This window comes from Rhamphochromis sp. 'chilingali', assembly GCF_963969265.1.
Source record: "Rhamphochromis sp. 'chilingali' genome assembly, chromosome: 20".
In the NCBI taxonomy this organism is placed as follows: Eukaryota; Metazoa; Chordata; class Actinopteri; order Cichliformes; family Cichlidae; genus Rhamphochromis; species Rhamphochromis sp. 'chilingali'.
The window spans coordinates 8,495,299-8,510,213 of NC_137947.1; the positions used below are offsets into that span (position 1 = coordinate 8,495,299).

The 14,915-nt window shown below is 39.4% G+C and overlaps 1 protein-coding gene across 1 annotated transcript in view; it reads right to left on the reverse strand.

Moving 5' to 3' along the window:
- cdh23 (cadherin-related 23) overlaps nucleotides 1-13,855 on the reverse strand; it is a 200,091-nt gene extending 186,236 nt beyond the window's left edge. Inside the window, exon 1 of the mRNA XM_080868676.1 lies at nucleotides 13,390-13,855. The gene's annotated coding sequence lies outside the window, so the exon portion shown is untranslated. The remainder of the gene's footprint in view (nucleotides 1-13,389) is intronic.
- Between the last annotated feature and the right edge of the window lie 1,060 nt (nucleotides 13,856-14,915).

Sequence of the window (14,915 nt, forward strand, 5' to 3'; positions counted from 1 at the left end):
ATTTTTTATATGTATATATATACATACTGCTCCAATTTAAGTTACCACTTACATGTTTATAATTATTATTATTGGACTGCTTCAGGACAATGAATAGCTTGAACCCATATGGCTGTATGTAAATGGCATGTGGGTGTAATGTATTTGAATTATATGACTGGTGCTTTAGCTTTTTTTTTCATTATACTTGTCCTATTTCAAATGGTGTCTGCAGTATGTTTTATGGTGAACCTGGTGAAGCCCACAAGCTGAAATGTGTGTGTCAAATAATACAGCTGTCCTGTACACTACAAGTATTGCTGGAGCTCTCTGGCCATATAATACCCCAACACAAGCACAGGGTATATCACAAACAATCAACTCATTTCAAAGTCCTTTAATTCACCAGTAACGATCACCGCACGTACTGTTAGAAAGACAGTTTTCGTGAGTTTCATGTGGTTGCTGGTACAGTAGGTAGCATAACAACAGCAGCGGCTGCAGTGTCTCCAGACATGCTCGCAAAACTATGGGGCGAGTTTGACTATCGTATGGACATATGCAGTGCAGGGGACACACTGAGCACTTCTGAACATTCGTTTTGTATGTTAAACTTTATGTTAAGCCAAGTATTTTGAAATGTACTTCTATGTCCATATGCCGTGCCTTGTTTCAGCAGGGCCTCACAGGTAGGCAAACTCATTTGGTGACAACTTAATTTTTGAGTGTTATCTTTCCAAATCCTCCTCCTTCCTGAAGCCCACTGTGCCATTGCTCACAGTAAAAATGGTGCAAATATAGGGCTGCTTTTCCTTCACGTATCTAATAGCGAAGAATGGCAAATGATTAAAGAGACACCAGCGTAAGAAGCATGGATATACAATTTAAATACTGCTGTGGTGCCGTTAAAGGTGTTCTGTATGCAGTGGATTCAATTCCAGCAAGGCAGCTAAAATTTACAGGTGAGTGAGAAAGAAATTTCAAGTAAAGAATAGGCTGTCATTGCTTATTGTATAAATATGTGTGTGAGTGTATTTGTATGTGTATATGTCTTTATTTTAGCTATGCATGTGTGTCCCTTTCAATAGGCACATTTGTTTTCATTTGGATTCTAGTTTCCTCGGCATTATTTTTATTTCAATTCCTGTAACAATGCAGTCTGTATGGCTGTCACTATTATTTGTTTTACCTCATCCCTTCATCCTTTCCTTCCCCCCTCTTTTATTCACATGAATTTATCTCTCTGGGACCCTGAACACCTGGCTTTCAGGGGAGTTTTGTTTTGAATTCGCCAAATACTGACATTTAGACAAGACCCCTTACTGCCACATCTGAACACACTGGGCAATTCTTCACTGCAACAAATTTCCCCATGTAGGACAGAAGTCCTTTAATGCTGTGAAAGGGGGTTTCCTATGACAACCGAACTAGATAAATGTAACCAAACAGTAACTGAAAACAAAACACATCAGTGTCATTATTTATAAAGGCTGATAAATTAAAATTTGATTGAGATGGAAGAAACACCCTTCAACCATCTTAATGTGGGAGAATTTGTCCACCAGAGGGCACTCTGCAACTTCCCTGTTGGTAACACAGGTGTAGAATAGCAGGAACACAACAACTAACTGATCCAAGCAGAGAGTGTGAACAAGAAACTCATGACCCCTCACGAAAGTATTTATAAACTCTACAGTCAAGTAAATAACTACACATAAAAATTATTAGGGAAATCCGTTTATGTTTCACATGTCCGATAGAAAAAATGGCGGTTAATAGTATATCAGAATATCACATATTTGAATCAGCAAATATTGTTACTGGTCTTAATTGGTATTTGACACAATGTGTCAAACTTGTTAAATACAATACAGCTGTACTAAATATCTGTTGTGCAATATAAATCATTTTTATTTACCCTGTCCTACATATTAATGGTGGATATTTACATTGCTGTCTGAAACAGATCCCTCAGTCCATTACCTGCACACACACAAACACACACACACGCACACACACATATAATCCAGACCCTTACTCAGCCATCCTCCAAATGCTAACGGACATTTCTGAGATGACAAATGGGTGAATATGACTGACGGATACTGGTCGAGACTGACACATTAGATCTGAAAGCGTCGGGAGCAGCCATGGAAAATTAAAAAAAGTCTTACTGCATCAGCATCGCTGCTGTGACCTGGATGCAGGTGGATTCGTTATTAAACATTCTCACAAACATGCATTCCCCCAAAAGTTGCAGATGGACAATGCTGTAGCTGGAGGACGAGGGAATCTCACACATCGACCTGCCTCCTGTTTTATCTATGTGTGTAACCTGGATTGTGCCTATCACTCCAGGCTCCTATCACGGCCTGCCTGAGGCATAAGCAAAGTAACCAGCTGCTAAGTACTGCTTTGAGCAAATGACAAACTTGAAAGTTATTCATAATAACTTAACTCTAAAAATTCAGTAAAAAGTAAAAAACTGCATTATTTAAATTTGGCAACTTTTATGCACTGATCTTCTGCAGGAGCACACTGTTTCTAGTTCTCCAGTCTATGCTAAGAATGCTTCCTGTCAAAGCTGTGGCCCTTCTACTTAATTTTAATTTCTGTGAAGAGACAAAAGTTGCCGCGAGCTAAATCCGATGAGTAGGCTTGGTAATGAGCAACGACTGCGTTGGTCCAGCCAAAGAAATTTACACATAAACACACTGGAACAGTGTGATGCACCACAGCTCAGGTTGGTTCCAGAATTTTTTTTTTTTACCTCAGACCCTTCAGGACATGCTATGACTCTATGATAACAGTCTGACCCTAGGGGACAAACTCGTGGCGCATAATCCTCAAAAACAACAAGGATAATCTTGGTTATGTTCCTGTTCCTGGAGCCTGCATGCTTTTTGCACTGTAAAGACTGTTGTTGAGTCCCCATGTCATAGCACGTAATGCCAATGATGAGCCTTGATATGCAAGTTGGAACTAATTATTAGAACCTTTTGGGTAGTGTGCTCCCCAGGGAGAGCAGATAACAGCTACGGGGCACCAGAGTTCCTGTTCCACACACTGGTTTTGGTTTAGGAAGCGTGATAAAGTTTTAATGATTAGCTGCACTCACAACAGTAACAACATTTATAATAATGCAGTATTTCGAAACTTTTATCTATTTTTCAAAATTCCTGTTCAGAAATTAAGATGACGGTCTGCATCAGCCACTGATTACTCCTATTTTTATACCAACATATGAGCCACAAGACAGTTAGTGAACCATCAAACGAATACACTGTAACTGACATACTGCTGTCAGCATGTGCTGAGGTACACTCAGCTGCTCCTGCACCTTGCGGGGCTCTCGTCATTCATCCAGCTGTGAGAGAATTATGCAGCAGCAGATGCCAGAAGCCAGATCCGTTTTCACTTTCTCTTTCCATCGTGAATTATGGCCATTTATGATCTCACATAGTTATGACAGTATTGGCCTCATTGTTAGAAGAAGATTTGACTCTCTGTCTGATGTTCACACCTCTGCCTGCCCCTCAGCGTCTACAGTATCTGCGGTGTGATTCTTTTAGATTAATGTGGTTTTGATACATTTTGCCTTTTGGCTTCCAAACCTTGAAAATTTTATAGATTATTACAGACATATTACACATGTTTACATATGATGGACAACATGTCTGTGGTCAAAGCAATAAAGTTACTTTCGAATATACATGGACAATCTCCCTCATTAAACTGTAGGCATCAGAAATAGGATGATTTTACATGTTTTGTTTTTATCTGACAACACATAAGGATGAGAAATGAATCAAAAATAAGTCAAAACCAGCGTTTAGAACTTAAGCCCCATGTTTGTTAATTCTGTGATTTTTTTTCCCCTTTAAAACATATTACTGTGTGTAGTCACACTATGTGTATTATGTATGTTGTTGTAACACCATGTGTGTTGAGTCTAACCTGTCCAGTCTGTAACATGGAAACATCATGAAGGAAAAGTCAAACACTAGCCGACTGCACAACTGAAGCATTGTGTTCCAACGAAAAATGCTGCATCCAAGCTTTGGACACGTAACAAAAAGAAGGAAAGTGAAAACTCAGTAAAAAATCATTTCAGCAATGCTTGTGTAGGTTTGCAGTTTGATTGACTGGTTTAATGCTTGTTTTGAAACACATTATATTATAAATGTAGCAAAAAGAAGCATAAATAAATGTATACTGTATTCAAGATGGCAGGGCAACATGGCCGCTTCCACAAATCAACTGTGTTTTTTTAATGGATTAATTTTAAGTTTCTGAGAACGTATCAGTTTTTCAAAGATCTAATCACATAATGTGATCTTATCACACAAGCCAATTAGTCTGAAATACAACATATTCCCAACCACTCTTGTTAGGTTGTAGTGCAGCTTGAAACATTAATGAAAATGAAATGGTAATTAGATTCGTTAAGTATTTAACTCAGCCTATTGTGTGAACATGTGCAGTTCAACATGCATACAGTATGTATCACTGCAATCACTTCACAGTAGGGGAGTGTGGGAAGGTGAAGGGTTGCAATCAAACTCGGCATAGCTCCACGGGAACACTAACCATGGCCACGTGTCTTACACACTCCAAACTTAAAACCAATTCTTTGATAGCAGACTTTGTATAAACGATGTACAAAAGCGAAACTGGAGAATATTTCTAAGCATGTTCAAGTAATATGTGTCCACAAACAAAAAAAACAACTTTGTATAATCAAAGACACAGATTTAAAGAATATATTTGTTTTTAATATTAAACAAGTTTTTAAAAACTGAACTCAAAATGTGCCAATTAAACTGCAGAGGACATGACTCAGCAGGAGGTGGTCCTCAAACTAACCTGGGTCCTTCTCCAGCACCGTCCCACTCCACTGGTAATACTGTCACCATATATCAATCCTTCACCACCAGCTCCCCAGTTTCTGTCAGAGCTACTGTTCATCTTTCTCCCATTTCTGTTTTTTCTACCTGTCTTTTCCATGTTTTTCACTTTTTAGTCATCACATTTTTCTGCTATTAGTGTTTTCTACATTTTTCTGATTTACCACGCAACTCGATTCTGAAGTGGGGTAGTCCAGAAAATGTTTGAGGACCGCTGTGCTAAGCTTTGGAAGAAATCATATCTACTAAAATATAGATCAGCAACACAACAAATACATATTTTTAAGGGCCGTGCTCTTTTTATTTGTGGGTAAGTACATCTCATCGAAACTACACTTCAAAAGGAGAACCTTGGGCTGTTCTTGAGACTTGCTTGTTGTGGTTAAAGGAGCTTATCTTTACCTGTAAATGTTGGATCACAAGTTTCTCACACTTACGCACACCACAATTTAAGTCCAATAGTCCACTTACTGTCTGTTTAATATTTAGGGAAACATTTTTATACACGTCGTGGTGGTAAAGTTTAGGATAGCGGTGATCCATGTCTGTGTAATGGTTTACAACCCCACAGTTTATCTGACAGTGATATACCTTTAAGGCACCATAAAGTTAAGAGTAATGTCTGAACCCAGTGTGTTCTGTCCAAAGAGGCTTGCCTTCCCACATGGTGTCTCCTGGCTTACACCACTCAATATTATTGATTACATGGCAATTGTGTCTGACTTGCTTTAATCTCAAAGGCACCGTTTTCAGGGGAGAGTGTTGGACCTCAGCAGGCAGCCAAATCTGGGTTATTACAGCAAATCAATGAGTGATTTCGGCTTGCCCTTGGTGCTCATAAAAAAGCCATCACTCATTAGCACAGTGATCACAGACAGATTAGCAGACATTTGGCTTTGTCAGGGAGGAGGGAGGGGCAGCACCGCTCTGATGAGCTGAGTAATGTCTTCCTTCCCGCCCTCCTGATCTCTTCATCTCCAATATGACATGACTTTCTGAAACCCTTAGTCAGCAAACCTCACTTACATGACAAGAGTGCAGTGTAAACAGGATGCCATTTGGACTGCAGGGCATGCAGTGCTTTCTGAGTAGAAATTGTAATCAAACTGGCACAGATCCCTGATTATGAGTGAACTGGTTTCGTCAAAGTTTGGAGAAAATCAAGCCAATAGCCACTGAGATACTATATCCTGGAAAACAACACATGTCCAGCAAAGTACCTAACAGCATTGGTAATAATCAAAATCACTTTTTATGCTTCTGTAATGGTTAAATCCACCAGTGTGAGCAAGCATTTAAATTAAAATTATATTTTTAATGCTCAGAATTTTCAGATTTACTGTTTTATAAAATAACATTTTGAAAATTAAAAGGTGTTATTTTTTTTATTAAGATGCTAAATTACAGTTGTGTACTTTCAGTCCAGAACAGAACAAACTAGCTTTAGTGGTTAAATGTTATGCTTGATTAGTTTCATACTTCTCAGAGAAGTCCGGGTGTGCCGGCTCAAATTTGAGAATAAAAATGTGAATACTGTTTATTATTTGCTTACTGAATAAAAATGTAATTTTTTACTTTTAATCAGGTTTTTGACTGATTTTTTAAAATATTTCTGTTTTATTGTTTTTATGACAGTGACCTAAGCCCAGTCTTCTAATAACCATGTGAGTTGTCATTCATACAGGGAGTGCAGAATTATTAGGCAAATGAGTATTTTGTCCACATCATCCTCTTCATGCATGTTGTCTTACTCCAAGCTGTATAGGCTCGAAAGCCTACTACCAATTAAGCATATTAGGTGATGTGCATCTCTGTAATGAGAAGGGGTGTGGTCTAATGACATCAACACCCTATATCAGGTGTGCATAATTATTAGGCAACTTCCTTTCCTTTGGCAAAATGGGTCAAAAGAAGGACTTGACAGGCTCAGAAAAGTCAAAAATAGTGAGATATCTTGCAGAGGGATGCAGCAGTCTCAAAATTGCAAAGCTTCTGAAGCGTGATCATCGAACAATCAAGCGTTTCATTCAAAATAGTCAACAGAGTCGCAAGAAGCGTGTGGAAAAACCAAGGCGCAAAATAACTGCCCATGAACTGAGAAAAGTCAAGCGTGCAGCTGCCAAGATGCCACTTGCCACCAGTTTGGCCATATTTCAGAGCTGCAACATCACTGGAGTGCCCAAAAGCACAAGGTGTGCAATACTCAGAGACATGGCCAAGGTAAGAAAGGCTGAAAGACGACCACCACTGAACAAAACACACAAGCTGAAACGTCAAGACTGGGCCAAGAAATATCTCAAGACTGGTTTTTCTAAGGTTTTATGGACTGATGAAATGAGAGTGAGTCTTGATGGGCCAGATGGATGGGCCCGTGGCTGGATTGGTAAAGGGCAGAGAGCTCCAGTCCGACGCCAGCAAGGTGGAGGTGGAGTACTGGTTTGGGCTGGTATCATCAAAGATGAGCTTGTGGGGCCTTTTCGGGTTGAGGATGGAGTCAAGCTCAACTCCCAGTCCTACTGCCAGTTTCTGGAAGACCCCTTCTTCAAGCAGTGGTACAGGAAGAAGTCTGCATCCTTCAAGAAAAACATGATTTTCATGCAGAACAATGCTCCATCACACGCGTCCAAGTACTCCACAGCGTGGCTGGCAAGAAAGGGTATAAAAGAAGAAAAACTAATGACATGGCCTCCTTGTTCACCTGATCTGAACCCCATTGAGAACCTGTGGTCCATCATCAAATGTGAGATTTACAAGGAGGGAAAACAGTACACCTCTCTGAACAGTGTCTGGGAGGCTGTGGTTGCTGCTGCACGCAATGTTGATGGTGAACAGATCAAAACACTGACAGAATCCATGGATGGCAGGCTTTTGAGTGTCCTTGCAAAGAAAGGTGGCTATATTGGTCGCTGATTTGTTTTTGTTTTGTTTTTGAATGTCAGAAATGTATATTTGTGAATGTGGAGATGTTATATTGGTTTCACTGGTAAAAATAAATAATTGAAATGGGTATATATTTGTTTTTTGTTAAGTTGCCTAATAGTTATGCACAGTAATAGTCACCTGCACACACAGATATCCCCCTAAAATAGCTAAAACTAAAAACAAACTAAAAACTACTTCCAAAAACATTCAGCTTTGATATTAATGAGTTTTTTGGGTTCATTGAGAACATGGTTGTTGTTCAATAATAAAATTATTCCTCAAAAATACAACTTGCCTAAAAATTCTGCACTCCCTGTATATATGCACACCAAACTCCAAATAACCACAAGCCTTAAGGAACTGGAGAAAACATAACCTAAGCAGCTTCCAGTTCTCAGATGAGCCGAAGCTGGTCCCTGCTGATTGGCTTGTTGAGAAAGCAGCTGGAGTGAAACCTCCCTTCAATAAAAGATCACTAACTCCCCACTAGCAGATATGGGGGACTGTAGATCACATGCCAAGACAACACTGTTCTTCCAATGGAGATGCCTGTATCGGCTTTGATCCTGTATGGGCTGACAGTAGTGCCTTGCAAAACACGGTAGGGGAGAGGGAGCAGCTTACACAGAACCTGAGGAGATGGTAATTATCCAGAACAGCACGGGAGCACTGAATGGCGCATCATTACAGCAGCCTGTAACAAAACGCTTGAAAAGGTGCAATTGATACACCCTGTCCCGTGTTGACCAACGCCACAACGTGTGAAAAGCAAGTTACCATCAGCACTGGGTGCAACACATTCAAATGTATAATAAGGTTTTGCTGTTCCTAAATTCAGTGATCACATTACAGTTACTAATAAAACAATTATGGTCTTACTGGCGTGACCCAAGAGTCTGTCCTCAGCATGTTCAGTGTTACATAGGATAATAACAGTAACAACAGGGTTTCAAGGATGTTGGAGCAGGGGCAAGGAAAGAGTGCAAAAATAGTGTAGTGCTTAAAAGAGACATCTGGTGAAATATTTCACAACTCAGTTAATTAACAAGATGATTCAATATAAGAAAAAATTACCATCCCAGAGGGATTTTACATGGAAAAATCTAAAAAATGAAATGCCTAACCATGAAATGATTGCCAGAAATCCAAGTTTCTTACAAAATTGAGAGTTCATTGAACTATCTCGCAAATCTGTAAATAAAAAAATTAATTAAATGTTAATTTCCATATTTAACGGTTAATTTGCATCTTACTTGCTGCCATTTTTTTATTGTTCAAAAATGTATTGTTTTTCGGGGGGGGGATCACACTGATGATGCAGAAGTCTCCAAGACTCACAAAAAACTGCCTGCATCAAATATGATACTCAAAGAATTAAGGGGTTAACAAATATGAAATAACAGCATTACGGCCAAAAACCAATAAAAGCCCCTCAGAGGAAAGGTTCTGCAGTGAAAATCCCTACATGGGCTCAGGGATAATTTTTAAAAGTCTAGTGAACTGTTAGCAAAGACAGTGTATCACTCCAACTACAAATGCACTGAGAGTTAAAAATGGTAAATGGCCTGTATTTGTATAGCGCTTTACTAGTCCCTAAGGACCCCAAAGCGCTTTACATGTTCAGTCATCCACCCATTCACACACACCTAAAATTCTAATATGCAAAGAAGAGAAAAACATATAACATAGATCCACAAAAGCTGCTGCCTTCTGAGCTCATCTAAGATAGACTGGGATGAAGCTCTGGAAAATCCAGTGCTCTAACCAATCAAAATTTGAATACTTTGGGGAAATCACGGAGGCTGTGGGCTAAAGAGCACAGGGACAAAAATCAACACCTGTGACAGAGTAGGCATGTGTTATTACAGTATGGTAAAGGAGCACATTTGTGGATATACAAGTCTTTTAAATGTTTAGGTGATTGAATGCTTAAGCGTGGATGATAAATGATGATGATGTATGTACGCTATGAAAGCCGAGAACGGTTCTGAAGGAATGTCTTTAATATTAATTTCCCAGAAAAAGTGAGAACAGTTGACTAGATCCATATTCGACGCAGTGAAAAACAAACACAAAATGATGCACAAAAAAAAGTATCATAATGGGCTTTTGTGTGGGGAAAAAAGATAAACATTACAGCTCGTTGTCTCATAAGACTTTCATTTAAAACACCACGGCAGAGTCAGACAGCTGTATCTCCTCCTGTCATCTCCTTTTTCCTAAGTGCACAGTGACAACGCAATCTTAATGCTCTTATTTTAGGCTTTTATGTGGTATAAGTATGTGGTGTGAACATAATGATATACTAGGTGACTTTTTCCTCTCATCCATCTACTGCTAAAAAGCCAAGATCCATATACTGTCACGTCCTTGTTGTTCTCAACTCCACTTTCATTTTACTCGATCACAATGTTTTTTATCTCCACTCCTGTCAGCCATACAGTAGATACCCTAAAACAGCTCTTTTAAATTCTTTCCCTTCTTTTTATACCATAATCAGAGAAATATTTCAATATACACTAAATTTCCCTCAATTCAGGGCTAACCTGTGATTTTTCTTTCTTTCACGCTCAGATTCTGTGACGCTAAACAAATTTAACTCCCTCATAATCTGAACTGATTGCTTCCTTCCCAAATTTTCATGTCAGTCATAAAACGCCTGTATTGTCACCAGGCTCTTTCTCCACTTGGCCTTCATGCGCCGCGATGAGCTTGGTAACGCTGTCCCAGCAGAGGCCCGAGTGTATATCAGACAACATAAACACAGACAGCTGTGTCACAGGGCAGCCGATAGCCTGTAGAGACTCATTCATCTCCTTTTGTCTCTGTCTCTGTTAGGATACAGTCATGCTACTCTGCCTGCACTTGACTGTCTATTCTGTTTGAAAGATTAAAACACAACATTTAGCAGCTCCTCTCCGACACAGATGACCTTTGCATCCCAACCATTCACCTCAACGAGTCCTGCCTCCCATCTTTCCTCGCCCTCCCTGTCTCTCCTCCCCCTCCATCATCTTTCATTCTGTTCCACTCCGACTTCAGGGCAGTATTCCAGGCATAAATACCAACAACAAGGATTTGTCACAGAGCTGCCATTAAATTGCTGTTTTGTTTGTTTTACATGGCATGGTTTATTTCCAGGGGAGAACGCATTTCAATATGGTAAATGCTACTGGCTTAGATATGAATCCCCAGTGTTTTCACTACAATGAATAAAAAGCTTCAGTCTTCTCCGTAGGGAAATTTCAATTTCTAAATTCCTTCATAATGGTTTCACACTTACACAATAAAGAATCAATACAAGGATTAGTAGCAATAGACCAGAACAGGATTATTGTGGATTGTTGGGTTTACAACCAACTCTTTTAGCCATCTCCTTCACTGTGTTCACATCCGTACGGATGGCAGCACCTGTAAAACAACTGGCTGAGCTAAATCGTCTCCTCTTCCCTCTCCTCTTCTCCAGCCTGTTTTCTTCAGTTCTGCCCGACTGCCTTGGCTGATTTAATGACCACACGTAGTTGGACCAGGAGAGAGGCTGGTGCAGAAATTGGAAAAGTGGGAAACATGCAATGGCTATAATCATAGGGAATGTGGTGTAGTTATTAAAACTGAAAGTCAAAAGGCCGGAAACCTTTCATCTGTGAGCTTTGTGCTGAAAGCTGTCATATGGAGAGCGCTGTGTTTAATATACATGTGCACTGTACATAGATGACAATTTAAAAAAATCTGTTAAACTCAATTCTGACTTCTAGAAATCTATTAATTCAAAATAAACAAACATACCAATAACTAGTACCAACTCAGCCATCACTTCTTTGTCACTCAAGAGCAGGTACACAGCCTGTTCAGATGCTTTTACACCTGATAATTAACAGCAGCCCTTTCCCAATGGTTCCACTCACAATTTCCACAGATTAGCTGAGCTGCAGCAATTATGCCAACACCACAGAACAAAATGACTTGCCTCATTTTAATATCTATCACTTTTCCACACTCTTCATTATCTTCCCACTTTTTCCTCTTACGCAAGTTTACCTTTCTTAAACTTTACAGTACTACAGCTTTTTCTTGTCTTTATCCTCTGCTCTGCTTCCTGCCTGAGACCTCATACAACAGTCCAGTACAGTCACCATATCTGCAATTCATTCCTCTATCCCTCATATTGGGTTTCATTTGAGGCTGTCAGTCAAGGCGTCTGTCAGATATGGACTCTCCGTTTCACTATTTTTTTCTCCTATTTTTGAACTTAAAGAATGACAGTGACTCAGAAAGGGCAACTGTCAAATGCGTGCTTTCCCCACATAATGCATGAAACACTGAAATAGTTTCTCTTCAGTTTATCACACGCAGAATATAAAACATGAGATTCTTTGAACAGAAGGTCACGTTCTAACAATCGTTTTAAAGGCTTATGAAACAAGCAAATATAGTTTTTATGGTATATTTTAACATTATAACCAAAGTCACAATAGCATAACAATTATATTTGCACTTACAGTATTAAGCCAGAATATGGGATTACCAAGGCCAAAATGATCTTGCAGTGGATTACAATAAAAGTAGTGACACTCTTTCAGTTCTCAGAGGCACAAAAATCTTGGTGACTGTTTAATTAATTAATCCCGATTAAAATTGCAGCTGCTGGTTACAATGTTTAATCTGAATTATACTGTTTAAGGCAAAAAGATATTACTATATTAGCCTTGATCGCAAGTGATTCATTACTGCTTTGGTAAGAAGCTTGCTCACATAAATAAATACATGAAAACACATATAAAGTGGATTTCTGTCCACTTTATCAGGTTTACAGTTTGAAAGAACTTGATTGGGCTACTCTTTCCTCATAGTCACATATTTCACTTTGCTAGAGGCAAGCATATAAAGATGTCATTCAGCTTCATAACAACCTCAAGTACACAGGCGCTACTATGCAAAGCTGCAGCATCACCTATTTATGAAGCAAATCCACACACACGCATTTATATATATAAAAGTTCTAAGTAAGCGTTGCGTCGCAGCGGTGTTCAGGTGACACATGAATAAGTAAGTGGGCACCGGGGCGCTTCCCAGCAGGCACCTCTAGAGTCGCCAGGGCTACCTGAGATAACACCGTACACCTGACACCTCTGCGCAAGAATGCACCCTACCTCACATGTACGGACTCTTTAGTTACTCTGACAAAATAACGTAACAAGAAGATACAGCAGCAACAGTTGGACGGAGGCATTCCAGAAAACGACCCAACTTGAATGAAGTGCAGGTGCTGGTTAATGTCCAACATTTCTGTAAAATTTGACCACATTAAAACATTAATTGCATCACCAGGCAAGTAGTTCCAAAACTCTTCTTTGTGCGGAAATTGAAAACGCACTGCCTCACCAAATGCCGAAGTCAGAGACATATGTGAGCATAAAAAAGTCGCAAATTGCGGCACATGGTGAGTGAAGTGCTAGAGCAGATCACGCAAAACATTATTGATTATGTGGAAAGCTCTCCCCTGTTGCAGTCATCACTCCATTTCTGCTTTGTGTCCACAAACTCATAACTGTGTGATCATGTCATTATCATATTGTCCTACCTTCCTCGTCCGTGTCCGTCGCTGGCTGGGCGCCTTTAGACTCGATTGCCTGTCCTGCTGTGATGCGTTACCAAGTATCTGCTCCCCTCTCCCTCTCTCCTTTCTCCCCTCTCCCTCTCTCTCCGTGTCTCTCCCGTTAGCTTTACTCTATCACCACCAACGCCCCGGTGATTGCAAATTTCAAATCTCAGTGTTCAAAATTGCCACTGCAAACCCACCAAGCGCAGCATAAATCATCTCTTCTCCGAAGCTCCCATAATGTCCAGCGTTATACCCACTGCTCCATAGCCAGGGTAGCACTCCAACAGGCACCATAACTTTTAAATATTTTTTCTTTCACATTTTTTCACCTGCTTTTCGCATAAGCCCTCGAGCACAAATCCTTTCCCATATGTCACCACATGATTTGCATATTATGCTTTTATTGGGGCATTGACTGACTGCAGCTTCTTTTGCAAAAGCAAGCATACAGGAATGGCCCGGCTGCTGCGTTTAGGTCAATGGAAAAATGTAAAACAGATATTTTGAAAATCATCTGCGCGCTTCACCAAAGCAGAATGAATTTGGTGCGATTACACAGATCTGTTTATGAGCTTCTACATAAGCTCATGAGCTGATATATCGCACAGATTAAATTTGATATCAGTTAATCACAGAGCTCATTGATAAGAGGCGAATAGTCAGTGCGATACCACCACCTAGTGTACATTATAGGAATTACACGTATTACATATTATAAGAATTGTCGAAATAAGGCAACCTGTGACACCTACATGAGAAAATTATTGGGTTTCTCTCTTTAGTATTATAGAGGGGTTTTTTTTACCCTAAAATTATAATTCCACGAATTATAACTGTAATATCAAAGATTTGTTTTTAAATGAAAATTTTAATGCAATCTCCTTCTCTCACAGTTTTATTACATTATACTAACTTACTCTCACATTTTTAATTAGTTTGTCTGTACAACACTTTGAATGGATTTTGCTATGTAACGTAAATAGATGTCTTTGATCATTTTCTTTAACTTTCTTGGAAGATCTGCAACTGAAACTGTGAGAAATATGTGATGTGTTTCAGCTTTTCTGAAATCAGTAACACTAGCAGGTGCCTGCCAAAAAGAAGCTGAAACTTGGTTCTGCTAATATATGCCATATGAATATGGCATATATTAGCGTATATTAGCCAAGGGCAAGAATAACCCCTTTATTACCAGGCCGGTGATATATAGAACACTTGCCTCCATCAAGAGACTGCAGAATTCACTGCAACATGTGACTACACAAGGGCTATAGATCACACTGTACCTGTGCAAATATAGGACTGTATTAAACTTTTGAACTACCCCTCATTTTTTTTATATTTTGCTTCCAAGGAGCCAGATTTTCTAATTCATTTTTAAAGTGGTCTTCAGCAATAGTTCTCCAGGCTTTGTGAAGTTTTTTTTACCTCACCATTTTCAGGTCAAGTGTATTTATTAAGACACTTAACACTGCCTGAGTCATTCAAGCACAAAAAGGGTACCT